Here is a 17,889-nt window from a genome sequence, read left to right on the forward strand (position 1 = left end):
TAGCGGGGATTACAGGAATGCGCCACCACGCCCAGCTAATTTTTGTATTTTTAGTAAAAACGGGGTTTTGCCATGTTGGTCAGGCTGACCTCGAACTCCTGACCTCAGGTGGTCCACCCACCTTAGCCTCCCAAAGTGCTGGGATTACAGGTATGAGTCACCCCGCCTGGCCTAAAACTGTTCTTTTAAACATCTTTTTAACTTTAGCATAGTCATATGCTCTAGCTAAAAAATAATAATAATCTCATACCCTTGCTGAAAATTCTAGACTATTTATAATACTGCCTATTCAACATTGCCTCTTAAATGTTTAAAATGGTCCTCAGACTCAATGTCTCCCAACAGCATCGTGATCCTCCCCTGTAAACCAGTCTTCCTCCAGGATTTCCTATTGTGGTGAAAGGGGTAGGGGAAGTGTCATGTGAGTAAACTTATAGGGGCAAAGGAGATTCTTGGTAGATGGGATGGAGACTTTGAAGACCAAGACCCTTTTGACATACAGTAGCATTATGTCTCTCTTAAGTAGTCTTGAGGTAGTTCTATTGTGAGTAAATAATGTTTTAGCTGCACTCTGGGAGAGGGAACAGCTTGTGGAAGGATCTTGTAGCTGGAAAGAAAATGGAACATTTGGGAAAATGAGAAAAGACCAGGGCAGTGAAGCACAGGGAAAGAGTGCTATCCAATAAGACTGGTGACATAGAAAAAGCTAAGATCCAGGGAGGCTTGTGGCTTTGTTTATTAAGAATGATGTTTTTGGTCAGGCATGGTGACTTATGCCTGTAATCCCAGCACTTTGGGAGGCTGAGGCTGGTGGATCACCTGAGGTCAGGAGGTTGAGACCAGCCTGGCTAACATGGTGAAACCCCGTCTCTACTAAAAATACAAAAAAATAGCCAGGCATGGTGGCATGTGCCTGTAATACAAAAAAATAGCCAGGCATGGTGGCATGTGCCTGTAATTCCCAGCTACTTGGGAGGCAGAGGCAGGAGAATGGCTTGAACCTGGGAGGTGGAGGTTGCAGTGAGCCAAGATCATGCCATTGCACTCCAACCTGGGCAACAGAGCAAGACTACATCTCAAAAAAAAAAAAAAAGAAAAAAGAATATTTTTCACTTTAGTAAAGGTTGGAAGCCATTGAAGGATTTAAAGCAAAGGAAAGACAATAAAAGTTGCATTTTTATATGCCTCTTTCGACTCCTGTGTTGAGATTGGAAGGTGATGAGAGACTGCACAATAATATATTCAGGGAAACCATTAGGAGTCTGTAGCGGTAGATCAGAGATTCACGCAGCTTCAACTAGAAAGATGGGAATGGAGATGAAAAGAAGTGAAAGTGATGACACAGTATTTAAGAAACAAGACTCATTTTCATGATCGTTTGGATAGAAGACATAAGGGAGGGAAAATGTGAAAAATTACTCCGTTTTTTCCCTGAGTGGATGTGGATGCCATTCATTCACCACAGCATGTTGCTGTTGGGAGACGTTGAGTCTGAGGTCCATTTAAACATTCAAGAGGCAATGTTGAATAGGCAGTGTTATAAATAGCCTGGAGTTTTCAGCAAGGGTGAGAGATTATTATTATTTTTAGTTAGAGCACATAAACTTTATTTGAAACCATAGGTGTGGATGGGATTCCCTAAGTAGAAAAATTAGAGGAGAAAGGAAAATGGATAAGGTAGCATTTTTCCTAAAGAAAGCCCACTTTTTTATTTTTATTTTTATTTATTTATTTTTTTGAGATGGAATTTCACTCTGTCACCCAGGCTGGAGTGCAATGGAGTGATCTCAGCTCACTGCAACCTCCGCCTTCCCGGTTCAAGTAATTCTCCTGCCTCAGCCCCCGAGTAACTGGGATTACAGGCGCCCGCTACCACGCCCGGCTAATTTTTATATTTTTAGATTTCGCCATATTACCCAGGCTGGTCTCAAACTCCTGGCTTCAAGTAATCTTCCTGCCTTGGCCTCCCAAAATGCTGGGAGTACAGGCATGATCCACTGCACCCTGCCAAGAAAGCCCACTTTTTTTTTTTTTTTTTTTTTTTTGAGACGAAGTCTCGCTCTGTCGCCCAGGCTGGAGTGCAGTGGCGCAATCTCGGCTCACTGCAAGCTCCGCCTCCCGGGTTCACGCCATTCTCCTGCTTCAGCCTCTCCGAGTAGCTGGGACTACCGGCGCCTGCCACCACGCCCGGCTAATCTTTTGTACTTTTAGTAGAGACGGGGTTTCACCGTGGTCTCGATCTCCTGACCTCGTGATCCGCCCGCCTCGGCCTCCCAAAGTGCTGGGATTACAAGTGTGAGCCACTGCGCCCGGCGAAAGCCCACTTTTAAATGCTGGGAGAGGAGAAGGAAATGCAGAGATGGAATAAGAGAAGGTGTTGATGGCAGAGAAAGAATGACAAGAGAACACAGAATGAAACCTAAGTGTGGCATTTCCTTACGAATAACATAGTCAGAAACTAGTGATAAATCCCTGTGATCATTTGATGTTTTCTTCCCTTGCCAAGTTAATGAGATCACTTACTGTCAAGCAAGATTTCAAAAAACCTTTGTTTATCAAGAACACTGTGTATTTTAAATTAACCCCGCTTAAATTGCCTTCAGAAACACCAAAGGAGTTAAACACTAATTTAAACACAAAAGGGGAAGAAAAGACCAAAACGAAAAGCACAAAATCCCGTGTCCTCCATGCCACGCCCAGCTACACTCTGTCCTCCCCACCTCCATCCCCATCCCTGAGCAAACATATCCTTTTACCATTGGTGGCGCAGCTTTTTGTGCGATTGCCTCTGAGTTTTACTAGTAAGTATCGGAATTCCAGCTGACTCCTCTTCAGCTGTTGCAAGAGTCAAAAGAGAATAATTATTTTCTTTGTGTCTCTGCTCAGTCCTCAGGAGACAGAACTGAAAATTTCTTGCCAGATGGCACTTGAGGATGCACTTCTGAGGATTTTACTGTCATCAAGTTATAATGCAGGATGCCTGAGAAGTCAATCATTGAATCAGGGCCAACTTTTGCCTCTTTGTTTGTGGCCCTTAAAGATAAATATTTAGTCTAATTTTTACAAGGTCTCTAGCAAAAGCTTCCTCTTTGGGCAAAAATAGATAAAAGTATTAGGGCAGACTTTTAGAGAGAATTTTTCTTTGTCTCCAGAACATTAGAGTAGAGGTCGGTAATCTTTTTCTGTAAAGGACCAGATGGTAAATACATTAGCTTTTGCTAGCTAACACAACAGTCTCAGTTGCAACTATTACGGTGAAAGCAGCAATAGACAATACATGAATGAATGCAACTGTGTTTCAATTAAACCTTATTTATAGCCATGGAAATTGGAGTTTCGTATAATTTTCATGTGAAATTATAATTTTATATGATTTTCATGTTGTTATTCTGATTTACTCCCTATGCACTTAAAAAATGCATAAACCATTGGAACTTGTGGACTTCATAAAAACAGATGGTGGAGTGACCCCTGCCCTAGAGGAAGACCATCATGGCAGCTTTTCTCCTGAGTTGTCACCACCTGCTTCCCTCCCCTAATAAGTAATTCAGAAAATTCAATTCCAGTTGTTGAAAATGAAAATGTTAAACCTTAGGGATAAAAAAAATCCCTAGCAATATTAGAGTTCAGTTTCTCCAGCATTCTTATTTAAGGCAATCTTAGTAGTCTGCACCATCCGAGGATAGCCATTTGCTTGTGGTTGATAAGACGTAATGGTGACAGCTCAGATAAGGCTCCCAACTACAAATTCTCACAACTCAAGCTGAGGTTGAATCAGAACTGTTGTCAGTAAAGATGGTGTGTGTCAATCTTTGGGCTGCAAAAACTAGGACAGAGCTATGATTGTTGCTGCAGATGTTTGAAATGTAATTAAAAGCACTTAGAGCCATTTTGAGAGGGAATCTAACCCAAGAAGTTCTTCTTTTGGTATCAGCCTGTAAAATCAATATGAATTCTTGAAATTCATTTTGAATGCTCAGGAGCCCTTAGCCTGAAATGACCTTGGGCCAATAATGTCTAGTAGGATAGAATGTGGTACAACTTTTTTACAGTTATTTCATTCTCTGTATTTGTTCCTGGCTGACTGCCATAAATGTAACTATTGGTGGGAATGCCTCAAGCCCTCATATTGAACAGGTAACCTCAACTTGCACCATCTACCAGAAACACAATACTGGTAAAAATGTAAAGATAAGGATGAGAACCAACTCCCTTGGGAGTCTTTCTCCATTGGCAAATGGATTTAATTCACATCTTAAAGTTTCATAACAGGAATATATTCCAAAAAAAGTCTGCATGTTTTCAGAATTTTTAGAAATTTTTCCTTGCAAACAGGCTGCCACAACCATTGTTGCTAAGAGATAGCACTAGGGCAATGATTTGTTCCTCTCTAGTAATAGGGACACTCATTTTACCAGTAAAGTTATCCAACACATTCAACAAGTGCATTTAGTCACAAAAATCGCGTCATCTGTACCCTCTTTAATCCGCTGGAAAAACAGAGGAAGCCAACCAGGCAAACCACTTAGATTCACCTAGGAACGTTAACTGCCTGCCCAGAGTCTTGACTTGAGCCCTGATGATCCCTCATTCCTGCCTCTACAGTCGATATTGATTATCCTCTTATGAAATAATTACTGGCAGGCCAGGGGGGATCTATACTCTTTTTGATTTTATGAGACTCTTGTTTGATTCCATCCAATACACGTAAGTATTGCCAGGTTTTATTAAATCCACTTTTGCTTATCACCAGCAGGTCAATTATGTATTCCCCCTAGACATCCCACCACAGCCCTTACATGAATTTTTGGTTAGAGACCTAGTCTTCTGGAAAAAAAAAAAATCCTGAATCCAGGTTGAAAGGACCTAACTCTGCCCTCCTAATCACCAACACTGCTGCAAAGCTATAAATAATACAATCTTGGACAGATTTAAACACCAAAACTGAAACTGATTTGACAATGGTATAAATTTGGACATTCCTCGTTGCCCTGTGTAGTTATTTAAGAATAAGCTTATGGTTGTCTTTTTTTTTTTCTTTTTTCTTTTTTGGAGATGAAGTCTCTCTCTGTTGCCCAGGCTGGAGTGCAGTGGCACCATCTTGGCTCACTGCAACCTCTGCCTCCCAGGTTCAAGCGATCTTCCTGCCTCGGCCCTCCTAGTAGCTGGGATTACAAGCAGTCACCACCATGCCCAGCTAATTTTTTTGTATTTTTAGTAGAGACTGGGGTTTCGCCATGTTGGCCAGGCTGATCTCAAACTCCTGACCTCAGGTGATCCACCTGCCTCATCCTCCTAAAGTGCTGGGATTACAAGTGTGAGCCACTGTGCCCGGCTTTATGGTTGTCTTAAACAAGAGGGAGGGAGGTGTGATGGTTAATTTTATGTGTCATTGTAACTGGGTTACGAATGCCCGGATTGCTGGTAAAACATTATTTCTCAGTATGTCTGTGAGGGTGTTTCCAGACAAGGCTAGCATTTGAAGTTATAGATTAAGTAAAGAAGATCACCTCCACCCATGTTGGTGAACATCATCCAATCTGTTGCAGGCCCAAAGAGAACAAAAAAAGACAGAAGAAGGATAAATTTGCTCTCCCAACTTGAGCTGGGCCATCCGTCTTCTCCTGCCCTTAAATACCTGGTTCTCAGGTCTTCAGGCTTGGATTGGACTTATAACACCAGCTTTCCTGGGTAATGTCACAGAAGGAGAACAGATCTGGCTTGCAGAAAACAGATCATGGGACTTCTCAGCTTTCATAATCACATGAGACAAGCCCAGTAAATATCTCTTTCTCTCTCTCTCTCTCTCTTCTGTTCTATTCTATTGGTTCTGTTTCTTTGGAGAATCCTGACTATACACAACGCCAAACATGAGGCCAAATACATAACTTTCTCCCATTTTCTCAACCTGCTGACAAGGCCAGACATGTATCCTTCACCTTTTCCCCTTAGCTAGCTTCTCATTATTTGTCTCATGAGTGATTAGCTAAAATTAAAACTGTATCTGTCCTGAAATTAACCACAGAGACAAAAGTGTCCTCTTTAGCTGGTTAACCAAGCCTCTCCTGATTGCAAAACAATTTCAACTGTAGGTTACTTGTACCTTGTCTACGACCCCCATAAAAGCCTAAGGGAAAACCACCCTGCTGAGAAACTCTGATCTTGAGATCTAGGGTGTACTCCCTATTGCAACGGTAAGAATAAAATCAATCTCCTTACTTGATCAGCTTGTGTCTTTGACAGATCTAAGGCAGGTAGAAAGGGACATTTACATCTTCCTTTTGGAATTACTTTACTGGGTTTGGTCTCTAACAAGTCCAGTCATGTGTAAGAGTATATTTCTAGGTGGTGAGAAGAATTACCTTGCTTGATTGAGGCAGATCTGGAACTAGGTATGAAACTAGTAAGAAAGAAGTTCTACAAGGACCTCCCAGTAGAAGATAAATAAATTATATAATTGCTACGGTTTGAATGTGTCCGCTCCAAAATTCGTTTTGAAACTTAATCCCCTTTGTGGTAGTATTAACAGGTGGACCCTTAGGGAAGTGATTACGACACAAGAGCTCTACTCTCATGAATATATTAGTGCCTTATAAAAGTGCTGGAGGGAACTAGCTCAGGACCCCTTTGCCTTCTGCCAAGTGAGGACAAAACATTCAGTGCATCATCCTGGAAGCAAAGATTGGATCCTCACTAGATACCAAACCATGATCTCGGACTTTCCAACCTCAGTCATAGTGAACAATGAATTTATGTTCTTTTTTTTTTTTTTTTTTTGGAAATGGAGTCTCGCTCTGTCACCCAGGCTGGAGTGCAGTGGCGCAATCTCGGCTCACTGCAAGCTCCGCCTCCCGGGTTCACGCCATTCTCCTGCCTCAGCCTCTCCGAGTAGCTGGGACTACAGGCGCCCGCCACCACGCCCGACTAATATTTTTTTGTATTTTTAGTAGAGACGGGGTTTCACCGTAGTCTCTATCTCCTGACCTCGTGATCCGCCCGCCTCGGCCTCCCAAAGTGCCGAGATTACAAGCGTGAGCCACCGCGCCTGGCCAAATTTATGTTCTTTATAAATTACTCAGTTTCAGATATTTTGAGCACAAATGGACTAAGAAAATAGCATAAAGTTGATCATTTTGTAGCAAGTTACTTTTGGTATTTCTTTCCCTTTTTGTACCTTTTAGCCTTCAGTACTCAGTAAATTACTTTCGGTCTTTCAGTCTGGTTCCAGCTGCACCATGAAGAATTAAGAGGAGAGTCCTGTGTTCCTTCTCAGAAGAAAACTTCAAGGAGGGAGCCACATCCTCTCTAGGTAGCAGAGAAAATTAATGAAAAATCTCTTAATACAAAACCAAGGTCTTTGAGGTCTCTTTCACCAGATATTCTTCCTGAATTGACAATTTCTAAGCTGAAACACTAACAACTTAAAGAAAGCATAACATTTTCTCTCACTTCACAGACAGGTAGAACATGTATTTCGTGAGCCTTCTTTTGAGTAGGGGTGAACACTAGCCATATAATGACATAAGATGTAATGAAATAAGAAAGTAATATTGGAAATTTAACTCTGGTTTTTCCCCTCACTTATATAACTATTATATTACAACTATTTGGGACCTCCCAAATGTCTCTGTAATTCATCTTCTGCCGATAACATAAATACAGTGTAGACATATGGACTTAAAGCTAAGAAGCAGGCCAGGCGTGGTGGCTCACACCTGTAATCCCAGCACTTTGGGAGGCCAAGGTGGGAGGATCACAAGGTCAGGAGTTCCAGGCCAGCTTGGCCAACATGGTGAAACCCCGTCTCTACTAAAAATACAAAAATTAGCCAGGTGTGGTGGTGCATGCCTGTAATCCCAGCTACTTAGGAGGCTGAGGCAGGAGAATCACTTGAACTCAGGCGGGAGAGTTTGCAGTGAGCTGAGATCATACCACTGCACTCCAGCCTGGGCAACATAGTGAGACTCTGTCCCAAAAATAAATAAATAAAATAAATAAAGTTGAGAAGCAGAAGCATTAAACTCTAAGCCTTCTAAACTCTTGCTCTCAGGGAGGATGTTTAATAGTGTTAATATCCACAACACATTTTACAATTACCGCAAAATACAGAGAAAGAAAAGAAATTCCTGAGTTCTAAGTAACTAGCAGCATGCACTATGTGGAAAGAATAGATGAAAGACCTTCCATTTTTACTGGAGATGATGATGTGTCTGCATCAATAATGTAAACTTTGAACAATTACAGATGCAGAGACTGGAAATAATTCTCTACAAGACTGAAAGTTCTCTGAAGCTGGTAATAAGCCTCTGATTAATGATGAGAGAATGAAGTAGGGCCACACCTCAGAAGATACAAGAAAGAAGATTGGCAGACCCATAAATGAAGAAGAGAAAAGATATCCAATGGATCATTTTTAAAGATGCTTTTTTTTTTTTTTTTTTTTTTGAGATAAGGTCTGGCTCTATCCCCCAGGTTGGAGTGCAGTGGCGCAATCACGGTTCGGTGCAATCACGGTTCACTGCAGCCTCGACTTCTGGGCTCAAGTGATCCTCTCACATCAGCCTCTGGAGTAGCTGGTATTATAGGCTCGGGCCATCACACCTGGCTAATTTTTTTTTTCTCTTTTGAAGAGATAGAATCTCACTGTGTTGCTCAGATTGGTCTTGTACTCCTGGATTCAAGTGATTTGAATATGAAGGTCAAGAACTGAACCCACCAGCCCTCCCTCACAGCTTGGACACTGAGAAGCAGAAATGCCTGCTCCTCTCACTCCCCCCACAGTTAACTGTTTATCTTAACATGACTTATTTTCCCATTGTCTTCATTGGTGTGTCTTCATTCCCCAAATGCCCATCAATTCTTCACTGAAAATCATCAACAGATGATTTGCACTCTATGATTCTTTGAATGTCTCACCTTGCTATTTTCAGCAATCCTGGGCTTTTGTATCTTAATTTTTACATAATTCTAACCAAGCTTCCTTGCACTGAAAGACCTACCTTGAACTAAACTGATTCTCAATAAATTCTGACTTTGCTTCCCTACTGAGACATTAACAAAGCTATGCAGAATGGTATTCTCCCTTAATATAGTGAACAATATACTTAGCTTCTTCTTATCAAAAGGTTATGTAATATTTGAATAGCTGGCTTTCTACAAGATCTTTTTTAGTAGTTTTGCACAGAGCAAAATTACACATCTAGCTTTCAAGAACATTTATAAATGGCCAATTTGTGCTGTCCTATTTAAAAGATAAATCGTAACTTTATTTAGAAGACAGCTTTCAACAGCAATTGCTATATTATCATGGCAATCTTGAGAAGTATATAATGGTCTTAGTAACTGTGCTATAAAATCTTGCAAGGAGATATGGCAGGTGGGATATTTATTATTTTCGTTGGCACATCATGACTGAGGTTGTCTTCTTTCTTGCCCTCATATCATTTATTACGTGGACTCTGTCTTATTCCTGGCCCTCTGGGGATTTGCTGCTGGGTGAAGAATGGAGATCACCTGATACCACATGACATGAACTGCTATGACAGTGCCTGAACTCCTTTCCTAATGGCTTTTGAACAGCATATTCTCTTAAAGTAATCCTTCCTTTGACAGATAATGTATTATACAATGTCATTCCTACAAGCAGAGAATTAGTATAAATACCTGAATTTGAGCCCAATTACAGGTTTGCCAGTACTAAAGAGTATGAAGCTTCTATGTACTCATAGTATATAGGAGCTCATATCCTGTTGGTTTACGTGCCCTAACTCTGTGTGAAAAGCACCTGTAATATTTAGAACTGAAATCATATATCGTCTGCAATTTATTTCAGTCTGGTGGGGGTTAGGGGAAGAAGATTTATAGATGAAACAAGATTAGCCTTGAGGTAGATAATTTTGAAACCAGGTGATGGATGGATAGGGTTTTAGTACATTGTTCACTCTACTTTTGCATATGTTTGAAATTTTTCATAACATAAAGTGGAAAAAACTCCACATATTCAGTTTGGAAGTTGGTTCTAATAGTTGTATTTGTTAGCAATCGTTTTGGTTCTTTCAAAGGGTCAAATCTGTTGTAGTCAAGAGATATAGGCCCAGTGTGGTGGCTCATGCCTGTAATCCCAGCACTTTGGGAGGCAGAGGTGGGGCGGATCTCTTGAGTCCAGGAGTTTGAGACCAGCCTGGGCAACACGGTAAAAACCCATTTCTACAAAAAAGTTCCTAAAAAATCAGCCAGGGACAGTAGTGCATGCCTGTATTCCCAGCTAACAGGGAGGCTGAGGTGGGAGGATCGTTTGAGCTCAGGAGGCAGAGGTTGCAGTGAGCCAAGATCACACCACTCCATTCTAGCCTGGTGACAAAGTGAGACCTTAAAACAAAAACAAAACAAAAGAAAACAAAACACCATTAAGGAGCTTGGAATGATTTGAAATCAGTGCTGAAGCTCTAGGAAGAAAAGTAAGTAACAAAAGAGAACACTATGGGGCTATCAAAGTATTTTGCTAAATTTCAGTTTATGAAAAGGGAATGAGTATACCTCAAAGATTTCAAGATTTTATCTAGTCTCCCAGTGTTAGGCGAAGAACTAGTTTTGATTCATTTTTATAGCATGAGATAGAATCCCTCAAGATGTTCAACTGAAAGAACATTACATAATGGTTTATAGTAAAGCAGAGGCATGCAATTTTTTTTCTGAAAAGGCCCAGATATTCAATATTTTCAGCTTTGCAAACCATATGGTTTCTGTTGCAACTGCTCAATTTTTCCATTATAGCACAAAAGTAGCAATAGACAATAAATAAGTAAATGAGCCTGGCTGTGTTCCGATGAAACTGTATTCATAAAAATGGGCAACAAGCCACATGAAGTTTTTTGGTTCTTTTATCAGAGTATGGCCTGTGGAATCACACAGAACTGTGTTTGTATCCTGACTTTCCTATTTGTTAGCTATGTGACCTTGGGCAAGTCACTTGATCACTTTGAACTCTAGTTTTTTCACTTATAAAGTGGGGAATAATAATATCTGCCTCATATGGCTGTTGAGAAGAATATGTAAGATGGTGCATGTGAAGCACTTAGCTAAGTGGTTGGTGACAAGAATTATTAACTATTATTAGTCAATGCTTTTTTGGGTACTATGTAACTTGTTACTTATATACTTACATGCATTTTACCATTTTCTTAGCAGACAGCACTAAGAGCTTTTGACATTTAAGAAACCGAGATTCAAGTGTAAAATATCTATGCAGAGTTATCCCAATACACTGGTTTTATCAGGATCACCATTGTCATTGTCACCTTGTTGAGGTTCTAGTTCATCTACCTGATAGTACTTTTTCTCTACTTCTGTCTCCAAAATTGACCCTTAATAAAGACACAGGAGTCAGGCTTAGATGGAAATTAGGATATCAGTTTTACTCCTGATAAAACAGAACTGAGGAATGTGGTTTAATCCATGGCCACCAGGGTTTTCAGATATCCTCCTACATTAGATGATTTTACCTACTCAGTCATAGGCAGTGTTGGACGACCATGTTCCTCCCTTTTGCATGAATCAAATCTGACACAATAAGCTTTGTGCTTGGCAAAAAAAAAGCTGACATGAATGCATGTATCATTCCTGTAAGCTGGCTCCAAAAGGAAAGAGAAAAGGGTCTGAGCTGGACAGACCCAAATTTCTTCTCCCATATTTACAAATAAGATAAGTAAGAGGAGTAGGAAGAGAATTCATGTGTGCTACTCTAGCTAAAGTCTCTCTCCAAGAGAATACAGGGATAGAGAAATGGAGGATTTCCACCGGTCTCTAATACTAAGTCAACCATGTGCTGGGAATGGTGCAAGGAGCTTTATTTTGATTAGCCTGTGGGATCTTTACAACAGCCCTTTGAGGCAGACTTATGAATAAACAGCCTTAGAGAGGGAGTGATGTATCTTCTCCAAGGTTGTTGCCCAGGAAGAAAGTAGTAGAGCCAGGATTCACATCCATGTTCAGTTCCTTGACTCCAAAGCTCAGGGAGCTCTTGCTGCCAAACCTGTGCCTTCTGAAAATAAAACAAACAACAAACAACAAACCAAATGCAAACCAACAGCAAAGGCAATGAGTTCAATTTAGACGTTGTGTTTGTGAGCCCGCATTGATGCAGAACTATCAGTACTTTATTTTCCAGATGTTTACAATGTATTTGCTTAATAGATCCTCTCTTGGATTTTGTCTGAGATTTATGGCTGTTGCTTTAAAAAAAATCTATATTTTATTTTTTAAAAAACAGAGCAACATAGAGCTACCTTTAATTTTCTGACTTCTACACTACTCTTCATACCAAATAGCAGTGCTGAGATTCCATCTCCAAATTCCTTCAGCTTCTGAGGATGTAACTTGCTTGGTCTTAGAGACTTAAATTCACTCAGAGTGGCTAAGTTCCCTTTTTACTATCTTTTCAGCTATCTTGGGCTAGGATTCCTTTTTTTTTTTTTTTTTTTTTTTCTTAAATTGGAACTTTCTAACTTGAAGGAGACCAAATAGAAATATTTTAGTATTCTCTTACCTGTTAACTTTTTTTTTTTTTTTTGAGATGGAGTCTCACTCCGTCGCCCAGGCTGGAGTGCAATGGCGCGACCTCGGCTCACTGCAACCTCTGCCTCCTGGGTTCAAGTGATTCTCCTGCCTCAGCCTCCTGAGTAGCTGGGATTACAGGCACCTGCCAACACACCCGGCTAATTTTTGTATTTTTAGTAGAGACAAGGTTTCACCACGTTGGCCAGGCTGGTCTTGAACCCCTGACCTCAGGTGATCTGCCTGCCTCGCCCTCCCAAAATGCTGGGATTACAGGTGTGAGCCACCATGCTGGGTCCATTGTTATCCTTGAAAAGTAGGCCTATCCCATGATTTATTTTCTTGCTCCAAACAGTTGAAAAATCCTTATCATCTTTAATGTCTTTAGATACCTAATTCACTTAGCTTTTTGCCTTTCTGGGTATTGTTAGAGGTTCCTATTACTCTCTTACATTCAGCTTCCAGTGTTAAGACATTACATCATAGGATGGATGCAACAGTAATCCCCTATAGGGCCATATAGCATACATTTCAATCTGTTCTCAATACATAGTATTGGTATTGAAAGGAAATTTGAATCAAATCGTTAGGTTCCGTTTAAAAAATGAGTAAGATATTCTGACATTTCGATAAAATTATGTCCTTTTCGATAGCCATACGTTTAGAAGTTCTATTAAAACAACCAACAAGATTACCTTACAAGGATTTTTTTTATATACTTTTAATTCTCTTCCTTTCCCAATTGCTACAAATTTTTTTAAAATATGGAATCTGTTGTATTGCTAGATAATGCTAGTTTTAGCAAATACCAGTTATAAAAAATTTGGTGTGTTTTAGGGAATTTGGTTTGGATTGCCCTTCAAATACAAAATTGAAGCTACTGACCCGCCATTAGTAGGATACAAAATTTGAGTTATTTCCCCTGTGTTGGTGATGGATTGTGCTGCCTGAGCCACTGGCACTCCCTTTCACATTAGCCATTGTGACTAATCGCAGGCATTTGCAAGATGATTAGCCAAGATTAGGGGTACAGTCTGTGATTATGAAACAGATTTTTTTCTTTATGTGAAAAATTACTAGTTTATAATACCATTAAATTATAATTTTGCTCCGTATTCTAGCCAATGATAGGTTGTTAATAGCAATTTATATTCGTATGACTATTTATGTGCTGTTTGCTAAGGCAGCTCCTGAGTAGAGCCCTGTCCCGTCCTCATTTTTCTCTCCTTAAATGTTTACAACTGTCAAATGTACCAATTTCACTGCTAAAGAAATGGTAGTTCATTTATTTATTCAACAAATGTTTATTGAACATTTACATGTTAAGCGCTGTTCTAGCACTGGGGATACAGCAGCAAACACATCAGTCTTTTCCTTCCTTGAGCTTTTATTTTGTTAGGGGGAAAATAATACACATAATTACTTATAATATATATGCATATAGGTAAAGGCATAAGTAGATATAATAAATACAGAGAAGAATATATTAGGGAAGGTAAAAGGGCCAGGGAGGAAAATTGTTTATACTTTATAAGGTGATTAGGGAAGGTCTTACTGATAAGGAGACATTTGAGCAGAGATCAAACAGTGAAGGAACAAACCATGTGGATATAGAGAGAAAAGTTTTCAAGCAGATGAAAAAGCAAGTACAAAGACTCTAAATAAGGGAGCATGCTTATAGGTTCAAGAACACCCAAAAGGTCCATGTGAAACAAAAACACAAGAGTGAGAATCACAGGAGATCAAGTCAGAGAACTAATGGCGGCCTGATCAAATATGACCTCAATGCCTAGCAGAGGATTTTGGCTTTTACACCAAGTGAGATTGAAAGCTATTGGTTGATTTTAGGTAGAGGAGCAGCTTGATCTGACTTTTACAGTCCTTTTGGCTGCATTTAAGGTTAGACTTTAGCGAGATACATTAGTTAACTATTACTATGTAACAAATTGCATCAGTATTCAGCAACTTAACACAACATCCACTTTTGTGGGTCAGAAATTGAGCATGGCTTTGCTGGGTCATCTGCTTAAGGGTCTTCACAAATTTGTAATCAAGGTGTTGCCTGGGGCCTCAGAAATGCCAAGATTCAACTGGGGCAGAATTTGCCACCAACCTCATTCAGTTGTCAGCAGGGTTCAGTTCTTCAAGGGTTGTTGGGCTGAGGGCCTTAGCTCCTTGTTGGCTAATGGCCAGAGGCCACTCTCAATTCTTACCCAGTAGTCCTCTTCATCTGCACAAGCAAGTATGAAGAGCCAGAGAGGAAATCTCAGTAAGATAAAAGTCAGTGTCTTTTGTAACCTAATCATAGAAGTAACATTCTGTCACTTCTACTGTGTTTGTTTCATTAAAAAACAATTATGGAAACAACTGAATTGTCCATTGATGGATGAATGAATAAAGAGGCTTACATATACAATGGAATATTATCAGTCTTTAAAAAGAAGGAGTAGGCTGAGGCAGGAGAATGGCTTGAACCTGGGAGGCAGAGGTTGCGGTGAGCCAAGATCATGCCGTTGCACTCTAGCCTGGGCAACAAGAATGAAACTCCATCTTAAAAAAATAAAAATAAAAAAATAAAAAAGAAGGAGTAAAAAAGAATGATATCATAGCTTTTGCAGCAATATGAATGGAAGTGGAGGCCATTATTTTAAGTGAAACAACTCAGAAACATAAAGTCAAATATCACATTTTCTCCCTTGTATGTGGGAGCCAAACAAAGTGTATGACTGGACATAGAGTGAAATAATAGGCATTGCAGACTCTGAAGGATGGGAGGGTGAGGGGGTGGTGATGGATGAGAAATGAATTAATAGGTACATGGTACAGTATTCTGGTGATGGTTACATTAAAAGCCCAGACTACATTACTACAAAATATATCCACATAACAAAACTGCATTTGTCCCCTTACATTGATACAAATAAAATTTTTTAAAAAGAGAGAAAAAAGAACAAGATTCTTCCATTTGCCACAACATGGACGGAACTGGAGAATATTGTACTAAGTAAATTAAGCCAGACACAGAAAGAAAAATAATGCATTATCTCACTTATACACAGAATCCAAAAAAAAAAAAAATGGTCAAAACCACAGAGATAGAGTGTTTGCTATTGGTGGTGGGAGTGGAGAGGAAATGGGGAGATATAGGTAAAAGGATAGAATGTTGTAAATATATAGGATAAGCAAATCCAGAGATCTAACGTACAACATGGGGACTATAGTTAATGTTGTATTTGGGATATTTGCTGTGTGGATTTTAGATGCTTATGACACACACGAAGGAAATTTAACTATGTGAGATGAGAGATAGGTTGATTTGCTTGACTATAGCAATCATTTTGCTATGTGTATGTATGTATATATCAAAACATCATGTTGCCCATCTTAAATAAATGCTTTGGGAGGCCGAGGCGGGCGGATCACGAGGTCAGGAGATCGAGACCACGGTGAAACCCCGTCTCTACTAAAAATACAAAAAATTAGCCGGGCGTGGTGGCGGGCGCCCGTAGTCCCAGCTACTCGGAGAGGCTGAGGCAGGAGAATGGCGTGAACCCGGGAGGCGGAGCTTGCAGTGAGCCGAGATCGCGCCACTGCACTCCAGCCTGGGTGAAAAAGCGAGACTCCGTCTCAAAAAAAAAAAAAAAAAGTAAGTCATTATGTCCAGCCTACATTCAAGGGGAGGAGACTATATAAAGGCATGGGTACCAGGAGGCAGAATTATTGGATTATTGGGATCCATGTCAGAAGCAAGGAGGCAAGGAAAGACACAAGGAAACAATTTAGAGTGTTACTAATATATTGTTAGAGCTATTGATGTTTCCTTGGCTTTGTATATGTGGAATGCTAGTGGCTAAATTGTTCCAAAAGCTCTGCTTCCTGTGCAGATTCTGGATGTATTTTGGTTCAAACTAATAATATTTAGTGAGGTATTGGATATAGATGTGAGAAGGAGAATAGACGCAGGAGTAACTGTGGCATTCGGTATAAGCCACTGGAAGAATGAAATTGTTGGTTTCTGAAATGGCAAAAACTTGCAGGAAAATATTTTATCAAGGATAGGAAGGAATCAAGTCTTAGGTTTTAACATGTTGACCTTGAGATGCATTTTTGATGCCCCAGTAGAGGAGATGACTTGGTGCTTGGATATATAAGCCTAAGTCTAAGGTAAAAGGTTTGGCTATAAATAAAAATTTGAGAATCATTATTATTTAATTGCATTTAATGCCATTATGCTAGATTGAATCACAGTGTATGCCAGAACTTCTAGAGACTGTGGCAAAATGAAAAAGAATATTTTTGTGAGTGATTCATGGATGAAGACCAGTTAACCCTGTATGGATTAATTATTTATGTCCCCTCCTGTATTAGTATGTTTTCACACTGCTATAAAGACATACCTCAGACTGGGTAATTTATAAAGAAAAGAGGTTTAATTGAATCACAGTTCTGCATGGCTGGGGAGGCCTCAAGAAACTTATAATCATGGTGGAAGGGGAAAAGGCACATCTTACATGGTGGTACATGAGAGAGAATGCACAAAAGCAGGGAAACCTGCCTTATAAAACTCTCAGATCTTGTGAGAACTCACTCACTATCACTAGAACGGCATGGGGAACCACTCTGATGAGCCAATCACCACCCATTTGGTCCCTCCCTTGACATGTGGGGATGATGGGGATTTCAATTCTAGATGAGATTTAGGTGGGGACACAGAGACAAACCATATTATTCCACTCCTCATTTCTCCAAAATTTCACATCCTCAAATTTCAAAACACAATCATGTCTTCTCAACTGTCCTCCAAATTCTTAACTCATTTCAGCACTAACTCAAAAGTCCACAGTCCAAAGTCTCATCTGAGAGAAAGCAAGTCCTTTCTGCCTAGGAGCCTGTAAAATCAAAAGCAAGTTGGTTAATTCCAAGATACAGTGGGAGTAGAGGCATTGGATAAATGCTCCCATTCCAAATGGGAGGAATGGTCTAAAACAAAGGGGCTACAAACCCCATGCAAGTCCAAAATCCAGTGGCACAGTCATTAAATCTTAGAGCTCCTAAATAATCTCCTTTGAGTCCATGCCTCACATCCAGGTCACATTGATGCAAGAGGTGGGTTCCCACAGTCTTGGGCAGCTCCACCCCTGTGGCTTTGCAGGGTACAGCCCTCTCCTGGCTGGCATTGAGTGTCTCCAATTTTTCCATGTGCATTCTGGGGTCTGGAGGACAGTGGCCCTCTTCTGACAGCTCCACTAGAAAGTGCCCCAGTTGAGACACTGTGTGGGGGCTCCAACCCCACATTTCCCTTCCACACTGCCCTAGCAGGGGTTCTCTATGAGGGCT

Source organism: Symphalangus syndactylus, chromosome 16, assembly GCF_028878055.3.
Source record: "Symphalangus syndactylus isolate Jambi chromosome 16, NHGRI_mSymSyn1-v2.1_pri, whole genome shotgun sequence".
Lineage (NCBI taxonomy): Eukaryota > Metazoa > Chordata > Mammalia > Primates > Hylobatidae > Symphalangus > Symphalangus syndactylus.